Source organism: Cyprinus carpio, chromosome B4, assembly GCF_018340385.1.
Source record: "Cyprinus carpio isolate SPL01 chromosome B4, ASM1834038v1, whole genome shotgun sequence".
NCBI lineage: Eukaryota > Metazoa > Chordata > Actinopteri > Cypriniformes > Cyprinidae > Cyprinus > Cyprinus carpio.
This window is the reverse complement of record NC_056600.1, coordinates 14,327,784-14,342,002: the sequence shown is the minus strand read 5'-3', so window position 1 is coordinate 14,342,002 and position 14,219 is coordinate 14,327,784. Positions and strand designations below refer to the sequence as shown.

The window sequence follows — 14,219 nt, the reverse complement described above, 5'->3', positions numbered from 1 at the left end:
CAAACTAGAGATAGTAAGAGAATGTTCAAGCCTGAGGGAGTTACATACTGGGACAGTGAGGAGATAGAAAGGAGTGTTTTGTGATCGCACTCTCTCTCTTTGTGGCTTTAGCTGTGGTTCTGTCATGAGTGCATGTCACTCACACAAAGAGGATTGGAGAATTAGACCTGGGGACCATTAAGATGAAAAAGCCACTTCAACTCAGACTTTGTGTATAAATATGTGCGTAGAGCCAACAGCTGCTGGCATAGAAGGCATAAAACAAACAGACAAACAAGATCGAAACACAAGATCGAAACACAGGTGAAAGTTGATGAAAAAGTTGATGAAACAAATGCGATCAAACAAACAAACTATATATCAGACAAAAACTATATAAACAAATTAGGTCAAGCAAAAACAAAACAAAAAATAAACATAAAAATAAACATGAATAAAAAATAAAAAACAACATGATAAAACAACAATATAAAACTTTAAAATTTTATTAAAATTAATTAAATTTTTTATATTAAAATTTTGCTAGGGTGATCATTGTGTTTGCTAAGTGGTGCTACTTACCCAAGTTAAAATAGCCCACCCCATGATATTCTCAAACCTAGCTGTATATATATATATATATAGATAGATAGATAGAAAGATAGATAGATAGATAGATATAGATATATATAGATATAGATAGATAGATAGATAGATATATATATATATATATATAGATATAGATAGATAGATATATATATATAGATAGATATAGATAGATAGATATATATATAGATATAGATATATAGATACATATATAGATATAGATATTATACTATACATCATACCTATATTGCTTAGTGTCTGATTTTTTTTTTTTTTTTTTTTTGTCTGACAAACAAAAATCCTGCTATTAAATCCTAATTACTTACAATGGCAAGGCCACATATTATGCGTCAAAACACATTGTCATTGAGTAGCTGATAAGTGCATTGCACACTACAACTGAAGGTTTCTTTTCCTATATATCTCATATTAAGCCAAAGCAGGTGGTTGCTTGTTTTTAGACAGTAGCTTAAGCTGAAATCCTCTTAGACCTTATGAAAAAAACAGTAGCTGACTGTCTTCAAAACCACACATGCAAAACCTGACACAGTGTGTGGAAGATCTTCAAAACTATGTAAAATCATTTATTCACATAGTCGTCTAAAATATATAATGCATTTGTCATCCTGTCTGGTGAATCAAACATTTCTCTTCTCATGTGGTTACCATGACCATAAGGAATATCATGCATATATTGTGGAGAGTCCCAATCACTAAACGGTGTGGGAGGGTCAAGCACATGATGACAGAGGTCCTCTCCTGACCCTCTGCTGTGTGTGTGTGTGCGTGCGCGCACCAATTCGGTGCGTTACAGGAATCAGTCTGTGTGTGACTTTTCAGTTTTACTTTGTAAAGATAATGACAGTTTAAACAAAGCTTTCCTGATTTAATGCAATATATTATTTTATTATTTATCCACATCTACCTACAGTCCATTGCACCTCTTACAAAGACTTACTGTATGTGAATGTATAAGCATAGTAATATACTATGACATTAATCAATTGCCATATTCATATACTATGGTATTTACATGGTATTGTACATTGCTTTGTACACGTCCAAAAAAAAAATTGGTACTGTTTTTTTGGTTTCTGATCCCCCTATCGACCATTTATGGTGAATTTAATAGCCTGTCATCCATTTCTCTCTTTCGGCCAGAAGAGAGCAGCATAGACTTTTACATCTTCATATCTCCTCCATTACGCAGTTTCCCATTTCCTCTTGAGACCCAGAAAAAAAATCTTTGTGAATTTAGTATGTTTTTCTTGTCATTACATTGTATAGAGTATAAGACAAAAAAAGGAGAACATTTTTGAAAAATTATAATTTATTCATGTGTTATTCTGTCCTCTGTAGAGGACACAAGGATTCTGAAAATAAATAAAATAAAATAAAATGACATGAATAGACATGAAAAGGCAAAAACAATAGGATTTATAAAAAAATAAAAAAATTAAAAAAAATCACCAATTAATTTTTAGGTTTCAGAATTTTTTTTTATATACCAAACTCTGTATAAGGATTATTCTCAACAATTTTATAAAAGATATAACAGAATGATTTGGTTATACCACATAATTGCTTTATGCAATGTGTGTATAAAATATGCATAAACTGGTTTTCCCATTAAACACAATGTTATCTATACACTAATTTGCATATTAATGTGCTGTTGTGACAGTATGCTGAAAAAAGAAGTGTAATAATAGTAGTAGTAATTGCTCGGATTTTCATAAAATATTTCATAAGAATTTAATTTATTTTCCTATTCAATTGTTTTGTCTCCCAAAATGTGTAATAATCATGCTTTTAGTCCTTTGTTTCAAAACAGGAAGTTGTTTGATTTGAAACCCCATAACATTTTCCCGAGATGCTGATTTATGACAAACAATTTTGAAAACTAATCAGAAATGATTACAAAATATTATCACATTTCCATAAGGATGTAGGACTACAGTTTTATGGATCCATCCAAACATTTGATATCTGTGCAAAGCCCCGAATGTGCTCTTTACAGGACATCCAGATTAAAACTGTGACATGCAAGATCTCAGAGAAATTCACTAAAATATAAAGTCCTCTACAGAGACAAAACTCCATAGCTGGGTCTCAGGAGGACATGGTTGCCTATTGCACCCTGATTAAATGAATTGCATACAAGGTCACCTACTGTTAACATTTTGTGTATATGAATGCTAGTATTAAATTCAAACACGTTTTAGTGACTTTTACATTAAGGTTCTCCTTGGTACTTTCTGGTGACTCACAAAGAACATCCTGTTTCACTAGAATAAGCAATACGTTCATAGTCATTAACCTCTGACTGATTTTAGTAAAACGAGTTCGTTATTCGTGCTGATTTTATATAGATTTAAAATATCAACAGGTTGGGAATTAGTGATGAGCAGTCTATTTCCGCGAATCGGTTCTTTTGAACAGTTTCAAAGCAATTCAGTGATCCGTTTACGCTATGACGCAATTACGTCCATGCATCTTCCCTTAAATGTTCTTAAATACTCTAATAAAGCAATGCTGTATAGGTGATACTTGCCTTTTTCGTAGGGAGGTTTGTTGTAATGTGTCCCCGCTCATAAAACCATAAAGTCCTTTAGGAAATTCGTTAATAATTTCACATGTTTTAGGGGGGCTAATTAATGTGATGTTTCGCGATGCAAGTAAAAATATAAAGTCGCGCTTTTGATTCGAGAAAAAAACCGTAAACTGATTCGTACCGGTTTTGTTTACGGCTTCAAGTGATTCGTTGAAATGATTCACCTCAAAAGGACGGTTCTTTCACATCGCGGGAATTTCTGCATTGTTGCATGTTCTGAGTTTAAGAAACTCCCACTCCACAGAAGGATTTGAAATATGATGTCATGACATGAAAAGGAAAGCGGCACACAAGCATGGGCACAGCTGTGATACATTACCACACCAGCAAGACCATCGTCCCTCCTGGTAAGAAAGAGGGGTGTTTTGGGTCGTTTTTGGGGCATTTTTATCTTGCATCTCAAAGTAACATTCAGGAAGTATCCGTTGCGCTTATTCAGCAAACGCATATTTTCCCTGCGAATTTGAAACGTCAGTTTACACGAGGAATAAAAATAAGTATTCTTAAGCCAATATGTGTTATTAACTTCCGGTATTGATGGAAGCGTGGCTCGTGTGTGCTTTTGTTCTTTAGAAAGGACAGTGCAAGATATCCGCAGCGAAACATGTCTGAACTCGGCTTTCTGAAGATCGGTTTCATCGGAACCGCGTTTTCCTTTCTGCTGGCTCTGTTTGGGCTGGTCGATTCTGTGGGAGGTCTGATGTATCCTCAAGGACCAGACTGGGCAGACGACAACTGGACAGAGAAGCTTCCCACCGTGTCTTCATCACAGACTGCTGCTGCTGCTGCCAACAACACCAAGCGCAGCGGGTCGAGGTGATCTTCTCCACTGCCATCGGTGGCGAGTCTTTAATTGCACTAGGAGAAATAATCGGTGCATTTATGTCACTGACCTACTAAAGCCTGCTGTGGAATTATTTCCTCCATTACACTACTGTGAGTCAGACATGAAGAACATTAATAATGGCTGGTCATTCTACAAGTCATATGAGATGTCAACTCTTCCCACTCATTAGCTACTTTTTTTGCTTTGTTGTCCTGGTTTCCCGAAGAGCCTGCAAGAGTTGAAAACAAAATCTTCGGAAATGATTGAAAGCTTAAAAATACTACAAGCATGCTACGTGAATATGCTGGACTCAAAATATTGAAATCCCCCCTATGGTCAAAATGTTTTTGTAATGTTTTTATAATGTTTGTTCCTTTTATATGCTGTTTAAAAGAAGACAAAAATGACATACAATGTTAATGTACACTGTGTTCGCCATAAGAAACTGTGGCATTAGGCAGCAAAACGTTGTTTGGGTTTTGGATCTGAAAGATATCAGCCAGGTAAAAGTTATGTTACTTATGTTTAAACTCACTGTTCTATATTAAACTGAATAAAAGTGTATACAGTTGCACGGTATATCACTATAGCAGCAGCCTGGTTTAATGCAGTACAAGTTTGCTAAAGTTTGTTTTGTTTTGTTTTTAATTAGAAAAATTTCATTTTTGTTTGACTACGTAATCATAGCACTTTTTGTTTTGTTTTTTTAGTTTGAGAGTGTTTTGTGACCATAATTGTTTTAAAACGACACAAAATGGCAGGTGAAACTCTTTTATGGGGTATGTTTATATATGTTTAATACAAGCTGACCTGGTGAAAAACTGTAAGTGAGAGTGTTATAGATGGTTGGAGTGATAATCAGGTAAAATGTGATGTATATTCCATGGAAATCCCCTCCTTTTTACCGAAACATTTTTCCACAGATAGTGACATGTCTTTGCAAAGCTGAAATTGCATATTGGCAGCTTTGAAAAGAATCTTGACGTAGGTGATTGTTATTGAGCAATATGATCTTGCCAAGCCTTCTCATAAAAGCCACAGCCCCACTTTCTCATCCGAGAAGAAAGTCTTTTTTTCCCCTTTTTTTTTAATGGAAATGGCTGTTTTCAGCTTTTTCTTGGATTTGAATCTCACACTGTGTGATTTTTATCCATATAACTTTCTCTGTTTAGTTAGCTTTGTCATCAGTACCGGTTTTTCACGTTTTGTCAGGATGTTCCCGTTAATCTAGTGCCTTTTTAGTTCACACAAGCTGAGTCATGGCATCAGGAAGAGATAAAGAACATCTTGTTCCTGTGATAACTCCTACGACCCAAGATTGTTGATGTTGTGCACATTTATAAAAATGTAGCTTCATATTTGGAAAAATATTGATATCACCCAATATCCTCCAAAACTTCAGTGGTGAAATATAATACAGTATAAAGAAAATAATATCACTTAACTAAATATGGCAACATGCACTCTTTAAATTATTTATTTTGGCACCTCTGGTTCCATGAAAAACCTTTAACGTCCATGGAACCCTGCTATTACGCAAAAGGTTTCTTATAGTGATACAAATGTTTATTTGTTGCTTTCCACATCAAGAAAAAAAAGGTTCTTTTAAGAACTGTTCACTGAAAGGTTCTGTGGGGAGCCCAAAATGCTTTTTCTATGGCATCTCTGCTTAAACCCTCTTATGGAAACTTAATATTTAATAGTGTGCAGGCCATATACGTCTGCATTGGAATGCTAACAGACAGCTCTCACCAGATAACTACTTCCCAATTGGTATTGTAGACATTCATATTAGTTGTGACTGTAGGCTATATGGAGCAACAGCGCTCTCTCTTGGATAAGACTTGAACAGAAATACATGCACGCACACACACACACACACACACACACAAGGGAGTAAACTTCTCTAAAGCTTCTGTGGTAATACTCTCACTCCATGTTACTCTCCTTTATTTTGTATATATGTAGCACTTGGACGACGACAACAAAGAATCTAATAGCTTGTAATTGTTATAGAGAAACTTTGAACATCCACCCTAACAGGAAGATGTAGCTAAGAATAGTTTCCACCCACCCACACAGATAGGAGTTCCTCTAGATGCTATTAGAAGAATTAGTTTCTCCTACAGTATACTGCTCAGTTATTCTTATTACTTTAATACATAGCCATATGCAGTAAAACAATATGGTCTGTAAGTAGTTGTTTGGGAAAAGATGATCTTTATTGTCTACCCACGTGGAAATTTGTCTTTTGCTCCACCCCACAAGATGGAAAATTACACAATATGTGACAACTATTCATGCATATTGCAATCAGACTCATGCAATGGCTTCCTCTTCTGGCTTTGTGCCCTGATGTTTGAGAATAAGCCGCAGTATAAAAAAATAAAATACATTTGAGAGGAGTGCTAGGAAAGAAATAAAATAGTGTACGGATGCTGAACAGCTCAGTTAAAAATAAAAAATCAAGACAACATAATTTTATTATACATGCAGCTTGTGTGGGTGCAATTATGCTTATTATTTTCCTATTAGTTTTCCTATAACAAATCACACTTTGTAAAAATTAGGATTATCTAGTACATTTTAAATTTGCATAAAAACAAGGATTTGAGTATTGAAAAATGTATCCAATCTATCCAGCATGTTCATTTCTACATCTGCTAAGTAGTTTAGGTGTTCACAATTTCTGATAAATGAGGCATAAAAATTTTAAATGCTGACATTTAACCAAATTTTTAGAGACCTTAACAGTTTTGAATGCAAATATAGAGCTCATGTTCCTCTTTTCCCTATTTATCTCCACGTTTACTGGAAATGCACACTAATTGCTTAGGTTTTGTCACATTGCACCCAAATAAATTCTTACGAAAACCATTTTTGTGTTAAGTAAATTATAATAATTTATCATTATTGCTATAATTTTCATGCAGTTATTATTATGGGCTAACTATTATTTATTGTATTTTTTATTTTACTTAACCTGAATAAAAATGAACTGTGGTCACATTTAATTTTTTTACTTGAATCTTTTTCTCAATAGTACAACCCATTAAACAGACTAACTCTATCCTTCACAGCCTCATTTTCCTTTTTGGTACATTATATATGCTGTCTAGTCTACTCTAACTAAAGTGTATTTGCCTCATCTCCCACAGACATTCACAGTTCTGAAAGCAAATTTGTACATCTGATTCCTCTTTTCTCTATTTAGTTCAGTGGTTCAGTCTCGTAAGACGTTCTCCTTTTCACCTAGTCATTCCCCAGCCGAGCCAAATGCTGATGTAGCGGCGACATACTAATGTCTCGTCTCTCACTTGCCCCATTTAGTGAGACCAGCATAACCACACACTGGTCACTGATCCGCATCTAAGGACCCCACCGATAGAAGACATCTCAGCCCTCATGGCCACATGACTGCCAGCAGAGGGGAGGGGATGCTAGTCCACAGCAGGGAGTGGGCCTGCATTCCTGATGCCAGAGAGCATACTTGGCATTCCTGGCTTCTCCTAGTTGCTCTCAATGAGCCATTTGACTGGCGCTGAGGATTTTTCCCCCAGAGTGGCAGAGTCAGCCTCTGACGGATGAGAGTTGCTGCTCTGGAGAATAGGAGACCATTCATGCCATACTGGGACTAGAATGATGCCATTGAAATAGCATGCACCATGGAAAATGTTGAAAAGTGCCACAACTCAATTCAGTGTGATTTGGGTTGTTTTTACATGGTCACAGCCAAATGAAGCATTGCATAAATATGTAGAAACACTAACAAAAAGAAGCAAAAGGATCTATTCTTCTGTAAAGTGGTATGACTTAATCCAGTGGAGTTTTTAGTTTTTTTTTTTTTTTTTTTTGATTATTACGAAAAATATTGCATAAACGTAGAAACACTGACAAAATAGTAGTGAAATATATATATATATATATATATATATATATATATATATATATATATATATATATATATATATATATATATATATATATATATTTCTGTATTTGAGTCAGTTTGATTTAGTTCTAATCTTTGTCACGAAATATGTTTTCTCATCCCTGTCATTCAGTATGGGGCAACCAGATACAAAAATTATGTAAAATAAGTTTTAGAAATAGTAAGAAATCTTACTGAAAGAAAACATTGCCATTGATATTGCACATGCCCGTAGCCAGCTATGAGGTCACTGAGGTACGGATCTCGGTAAACACTTCATGGTCAGAAATAAAATTTGTTCTCTAAATGACTACTCTGCTGTTTAAAGCTCCTCGTATGAGTGTCTGCAAGTATTATTAAGTTTAGAGAGTTTGCAAGAATGTTTAGAATCCGTGGTATGAGATATGCTGGAGGTGTGAACGAGGCTCAAGAGGGTTGTGAGTTGAAGGCGCAGGCGCCAACTTCAATTTATTAAATCTAATTATTATAAGCGACTTTTGTTTTTTCTACTTAATTTGACACTTTAGAAAGTCAATAGAGTGGGAAGTTGCGTTTTATAGTTAGCGATATCTTTATCTTGCCTGATTTACAAAAGATTTTAACTCATTTCGGTTTATAATTTTTTAAATTTTTGTTTTTATTTGTTTTCATAGCAATATCTGGCAACACTGCAATGTTAGCCAGAACTGAAACTGACAGTAGTCAAAAGAACCCACAGACATGTTAATGCTGACAGGATACCACATTCAGTAAGGCAAAAAAAAATATATATATATATATTCTTATCTGTCAGAAATGTTGTCAACACTGTCAAAACAGTACCATATAGCATTAGTGCAGAGATCTGCAGAAGGTTAAAAAAAAAATAAAACAATGCACACACTAGCCATGAATAAGCTATTTCATTAAGTATTGTAGTTACATTTTCACAAAGTCATGCTAACAACATTCATAAGAGCAATAGTCAAGTTACCATCTAGCCATGGTTATTAATGAAAACTATAACAGTAATAGGCATATGGATTGTTGAATGAATAATAAACAACTGTACATCCCTAACCTACACTGTAAAAAATCAAATTAACAAAATGTTGGAAGGGCAAAAATATTTAAGATGAGCTAATTTTATTGCTTGGACTTAGTTGAGAGGACATATTATATTTAGTCTACACAAATATATTTGAAAAACATTGAATGAACGGTTATTTTCAAATCCAGTTAACAATTAGCTATGCTAATGTTGACTAAACTAATAAAAAAGTAATCCAACCAACACTGAGATCATTTTGCACGTGCACGAGCCTGAGTGACTTCGCGGGAGAAACAGCGCCCTCTTGTCAAGTTCACGAGCCGGGTACGTGCCAGTGCCACTAAATAAATGTTATTTTTTTATACTAAATTTATCGACAAAAACGTACAGCATATCCGGTGTTTTGAGTGGATATTTAGAAGTGTTTAATAAGTTGCGTGTCCGAAGAAAAAAATATATTTAGGCTATGTTAAATGTATGTCAAGTTCACGCGTCAGTTAAAGTTAAGTGGAAATGAATTTGTAACGTACTCAGACTGAATTTATCAATACTTGTATATTTAAAAAAAAAAGTGTAAACGTATTATTTAAAACGTATGTATTTATCAGTCTATGGTATTTAGACACAAACGTACAACTTGTTTAAAAAAAACATTGAATAAGCGTTGTATGAATTTATGTCTTAGGGAAATGATCGGTTTAAGTGAAGGGACGTGGTCTTTCTTGTCGTTTAATTCATACTTAATTTCAAAAGCTGTGTTACTATAATGAATTTTAGGTTTAATTTTGGCGTGTTGTATGATATTTTTTTTGTTTCCGTGACATTAAAAGACATGAAGAGATCGCGCTTACTACGCCGAAACGTGTAAAGTAATACGCTTAGGCCTATTTGAAGTTAACATGGGCGTGTTGAATGGGTTTTTGCGTGTGCAATCTTTTGCAGTTGTATCGGGAAGTTAAAAGTCGACATTAAACATGACTAACAACCATGCTCTTTTCAAACAGGCGGATTTCACTGCGGTTCTGGTCTCGTGAAGGCGCTTCGGAGAGGATTTCGTCGTTCCGAACGAGAATAAACAACTGAATCCTTTCACAAGGCTGTTATCAAAGCAGACTGAGTCTCAGTCAGTTCCCTAGGTAGTGAATCACTAGATCGTGCACACAGTCCTTGCACTGTTAAAGAGACCATGGCTTAGTAAACATTGGGACAATTGCTCAATCAGTTTGTAAAACCTCACCACTGGTTTTTTTAACAACAGGCAGGCATATTTTGATATTATTTTAATGCTGTTTAAGGTAGACTTATAATATGTGGGGAAGTCGTGGTCTAATGGTTAGAGAGTTTGACTCCTAACCCTAAGGTTGTGGGTTTGAGTCTCGGGCCGGCAATACCACGACTGAGGTGCCCTTGAGCAAGGCACCGAACCCCCAACTGCTCCCCGGGCGCCGCAGCATAAATGGCTGCCCACTGCTCCGGGTTTGTGTGTGTGTGTTCATGGTATGTGTGTGCACTTTGGATGGGTTAAATGCAGAGCACGAATTCTGAATATGGGTCACCATACTTGGCTGTATGTCACGTCACTTTAATATGTATAATATGAAATGTGCATGTTCTGTTACAAATCCTTGCAACTAATGAACAGTCAACATTAATGCTCCCTTGTGTTGTGCAATGGATTGAGATTTTTTTGTGTGCCAAAAAAAAAAATTAAAAATGGTTGCAACTGCTGTTTCATCACAAGTTTAATTAAAAAAAAAAAAATTAAAAAGTCTCAAAATTATGTCATTAATGACTCACCCTCATGTCGTTCCAAACCCGTGAGACCTCCGTTCATCTTCGGAACACAGTATAAGATATTTTAGATTTAGTCCGAGAGCTTTCTGTCCCTCCATTGAGAATGTATGTACGGTATACTGTCCACGTCCCAGAAAGGTAAATAAAAACATCTTCAAAGTAGTCCATGTGACATCAGAGGGTCCGTTAGAATTTTTTGAAGCATCGAAAATACATTTTGGTCAAAGAGTATAAAAATCCATGACTTTATTCAGCATTGACTTCTCTTCCGGGTCTGTTATGAGCGCGTTCACAGCACATCCGGTTCGCGAACGAATCACTCGATGTAACCGGATCTTCTTGAACCAGTTCACCAAATCGAACTGAAATCGTTTGAAACGGTTCGCGTCAAACAATAAGCATTAATCCACAAATGACTTAAGCTGTTAACTTTTTTAACATGGCTGACACTCCCTCTGAGTTCAAATAAACCAATATCCGGGAGTAATTTATTTACTCAAACAGTACACTGACTGAACCGAGCCAGATAACGAACGAAACATTGACTCGTTCTCGAGTCAAGACGCCGTTTCTGTCGGACGCTTCCGATTCGAGAACCGAGGAGCTGATGATACTGCGCATGCATGAAGCAGACTGACACTCAGCGCGTCTGAACTGAACTGGTTCTCTTGATGATTGATTCTGAACTGATTCTGTGCTAATGTTATGAGCGCGGGTAAACCCGAAGGCTTGAATCAAGGGCAATCATCGCCAATGAAGTCATTACGTCGAGCGCAAAAAGAACTGGTGAACCGTTTTTCGGCAACCGGTTTATTGAATCAAACTGTCCGAAAGAACCGGTTCACTACCAGTGATCCGAAAACCGATGCAAACTGGTTCTTGACTCGAGAACGAGTCAATGTTTCGTTCGTTATCTGGCTCGGTCATCAGTTCAGTCAGTGTACTGTTTGAGTAAATGAATTACTCCGGGATATTGGTTTGTTTGAACTCAGAGGGAGTGTCAGCCATGTTAAAAAAGTTAACAGCTTAAGTCATTTGTGGATTAATGCTTATTGTTGACGCGAACCGTCTCAAACGATTCAGTTCGATTTGGTGAACTGGTTCAAGAAGATCCGCTTACATCGAGTGATTCGTTCGCGAACCGGATGTGCTTTGAACGCGCTCATAACAGACCCGGGAGAGAAGTCAATGCTGAATAAAGTCGTAGTTTTTTGATATTTTTGGACCAAAATGTATTTTCGATGCTTCAAAAAATTCTAACGGACCCTCTGATGTCACATGGACTACTTTGAAGATGTTTTTATTACCTTTCTGGACGTGGACAGTATACCGTACATACATTCTCAATGGAGGGACAGAAAGCTCTCGGACTAAATCTAAAATATCTTATACTGTGTTCCGAAGATGAACGGAGGTCTCACAGGTTTGGAACGACATGAGGGTGAGTCATTAATGACATAATTTTGATTTTTGGGTGAACTATCCATAGTTTAGGTATTACATTTTAAATTATTTAAAAGGCATCATTTCATTTCTTGAGATAAATTGTACTTTATTTCTCCATCAGGATGTGGCCAAAGGTTTCATTGGTGCTTTCTCATCATTGCAAGTTTTCAGATGCTGACCCAGTACCGCCGCTCCCTATACGCAGAGTACGCAGTTTGCATAGGGCACCAACTCTCAGGGGGGCACCATCCCGGTTGCTCAAAAAAAAAAAAAAACCATGACGTGCCAAGCGGAATTCCCACATCTGTGCTCGCGACCGCTCGCATGTTTGCAGCTAAATGCAACTGATCATAATTTATGGACAACTATGCTCGTGAAAAGACATCAGCAATCAGGTGCCAAGAGAAGAAAAACGAAACCGAAGCCTGTGCATCACTTTCAGCACATTCACAATTCTGTGAAAATTTTTTGGCTGTTAATAATAACATGTTTTTAATGTCGGTAATAATTTTACCACCACCAACGAATCTAATATCCTCTCTGAGTTTCCATGTTCCCTTATGAAAATTAGCCATGGTTTAACACGAATAAAACCCAAAAATCATGGTTCTTGTAGCCATGGTAACAGCAAATTAACCAACGTTTTGTTACTTTAATATAATAATTTACAAAGAAGTATTAAGATGATCATTTTTTGTGGTTATTAAAAGAGACCTAAGACCAACAATAGCCTTTCAACATGCCTTAAACTGCATTTATTTTTATATAAAAAAACAATGAGGCCATAATGATTGGTTAATTAATAATTATATGGTTTCATTGAATAACACTGTTAAAATACATAATGTAATACAAAATAAACGATTTATGCACATTACATGTTATTACACACGCCAGCAAAGGGAGCCAAAGGCCTGGTAACTGCTGCTGCTACTACACTTGGGACAATCAAAGCCTTGTTTAATATGCATTGACCAAACATTTAATTAAAATATTCACTTAATCTTTCATTTTTGGCCACCTTGTTGCTATATATAGATGACACAGCCTCTGTAATTTTCTGTCAACTAAATAAACATATGTGGAACATCACAACCCTTGTAATAATTAACCATAGGGTTCTATCATAATAAAATTTTCTTTTTGGCATAGTTTCTGAATGCTTGAGACCATAAAATCAAATCATACAACATTGATGATCAATTTTCAGTTGTATTACCAAATGTAATGTTGACAACTGGAGCCACTTTAAAAAGGGATAGTTCACCCAAAAAATGTAAATTTCCTGTTCTTTTATTGACCCTTAGGCCCATCCCAGTGTCATTAACGTTTTCTTCATTAGAACAGTAAAGGAATTTTTATTCTGAAACGTGATCCTTGGCCATTCCATATACTGAAGATTTTTATCGGAAACAGGGATCCTGGCAATTCAATACGCATGTCTGTGGCCTGCTGGTTTTGATCATTTAGCCTTGTAAGCCTCAATGTGTCCTCAAGAGGCATTGTAATTTGGTCTTGTGCTTGTATATGTTTATTTTGACTCTCAAAAAGCCGTCACCCAGAGATCGTGGCAGTTTCATGAATTGCAACGTTGTTCAAAGACAACGTTTCCACCTAAAAATTTCCTTTACTGTCTTCAATTGAAGAAAAACGTTAACTAACCAAATCGTGGATGGCTTGAGGGCACAGGAAATTAACAGCAACTTTTCATTTTTGGGAGTGAACTATGTGATTGATATAACACCAGGTTAAATAATTTTCGTTAACTCAATACACAATTTCTTATAACCTAGTTCCACAGCATTTTTTATGATGCCCAAATTATAAAATGGCTATAAATAAATTCATATATAATGATTACGTTTAAAATCAGTAAAGAAACAGTGACTAAAAGTACCGTGGGACTACTACCATATATTTTTAGTTGGCTTGAAAAAGCCAACTTACTGATCTACTATCTAATTCTTAGTTTAGTATTATTATTCTCTGAAGG

The 14,219-nt window shown here is 35.8% G+C and overlaps 1 long non-coding RNA gene across 1 annotated transcript; it reads left to right on the top strand.

Annotated features, from left to right (window-relative positions):
- Positions 1-2,831: 2,831 nt before the first annotated feature.
- On the top strand, positions 2,832-4,604 carry LOC109055242. Its single transcript, XR_002011965.2, has 2 exons — positions 2,832-3,546; positions 3,773-4,604. It is a non-coding gene; the product is annotated as an uncharacterized LOC109055242 (long non-coding RNA).
- Positions 4,605-14,219: the final 9,615 nt, after the last annotated feature.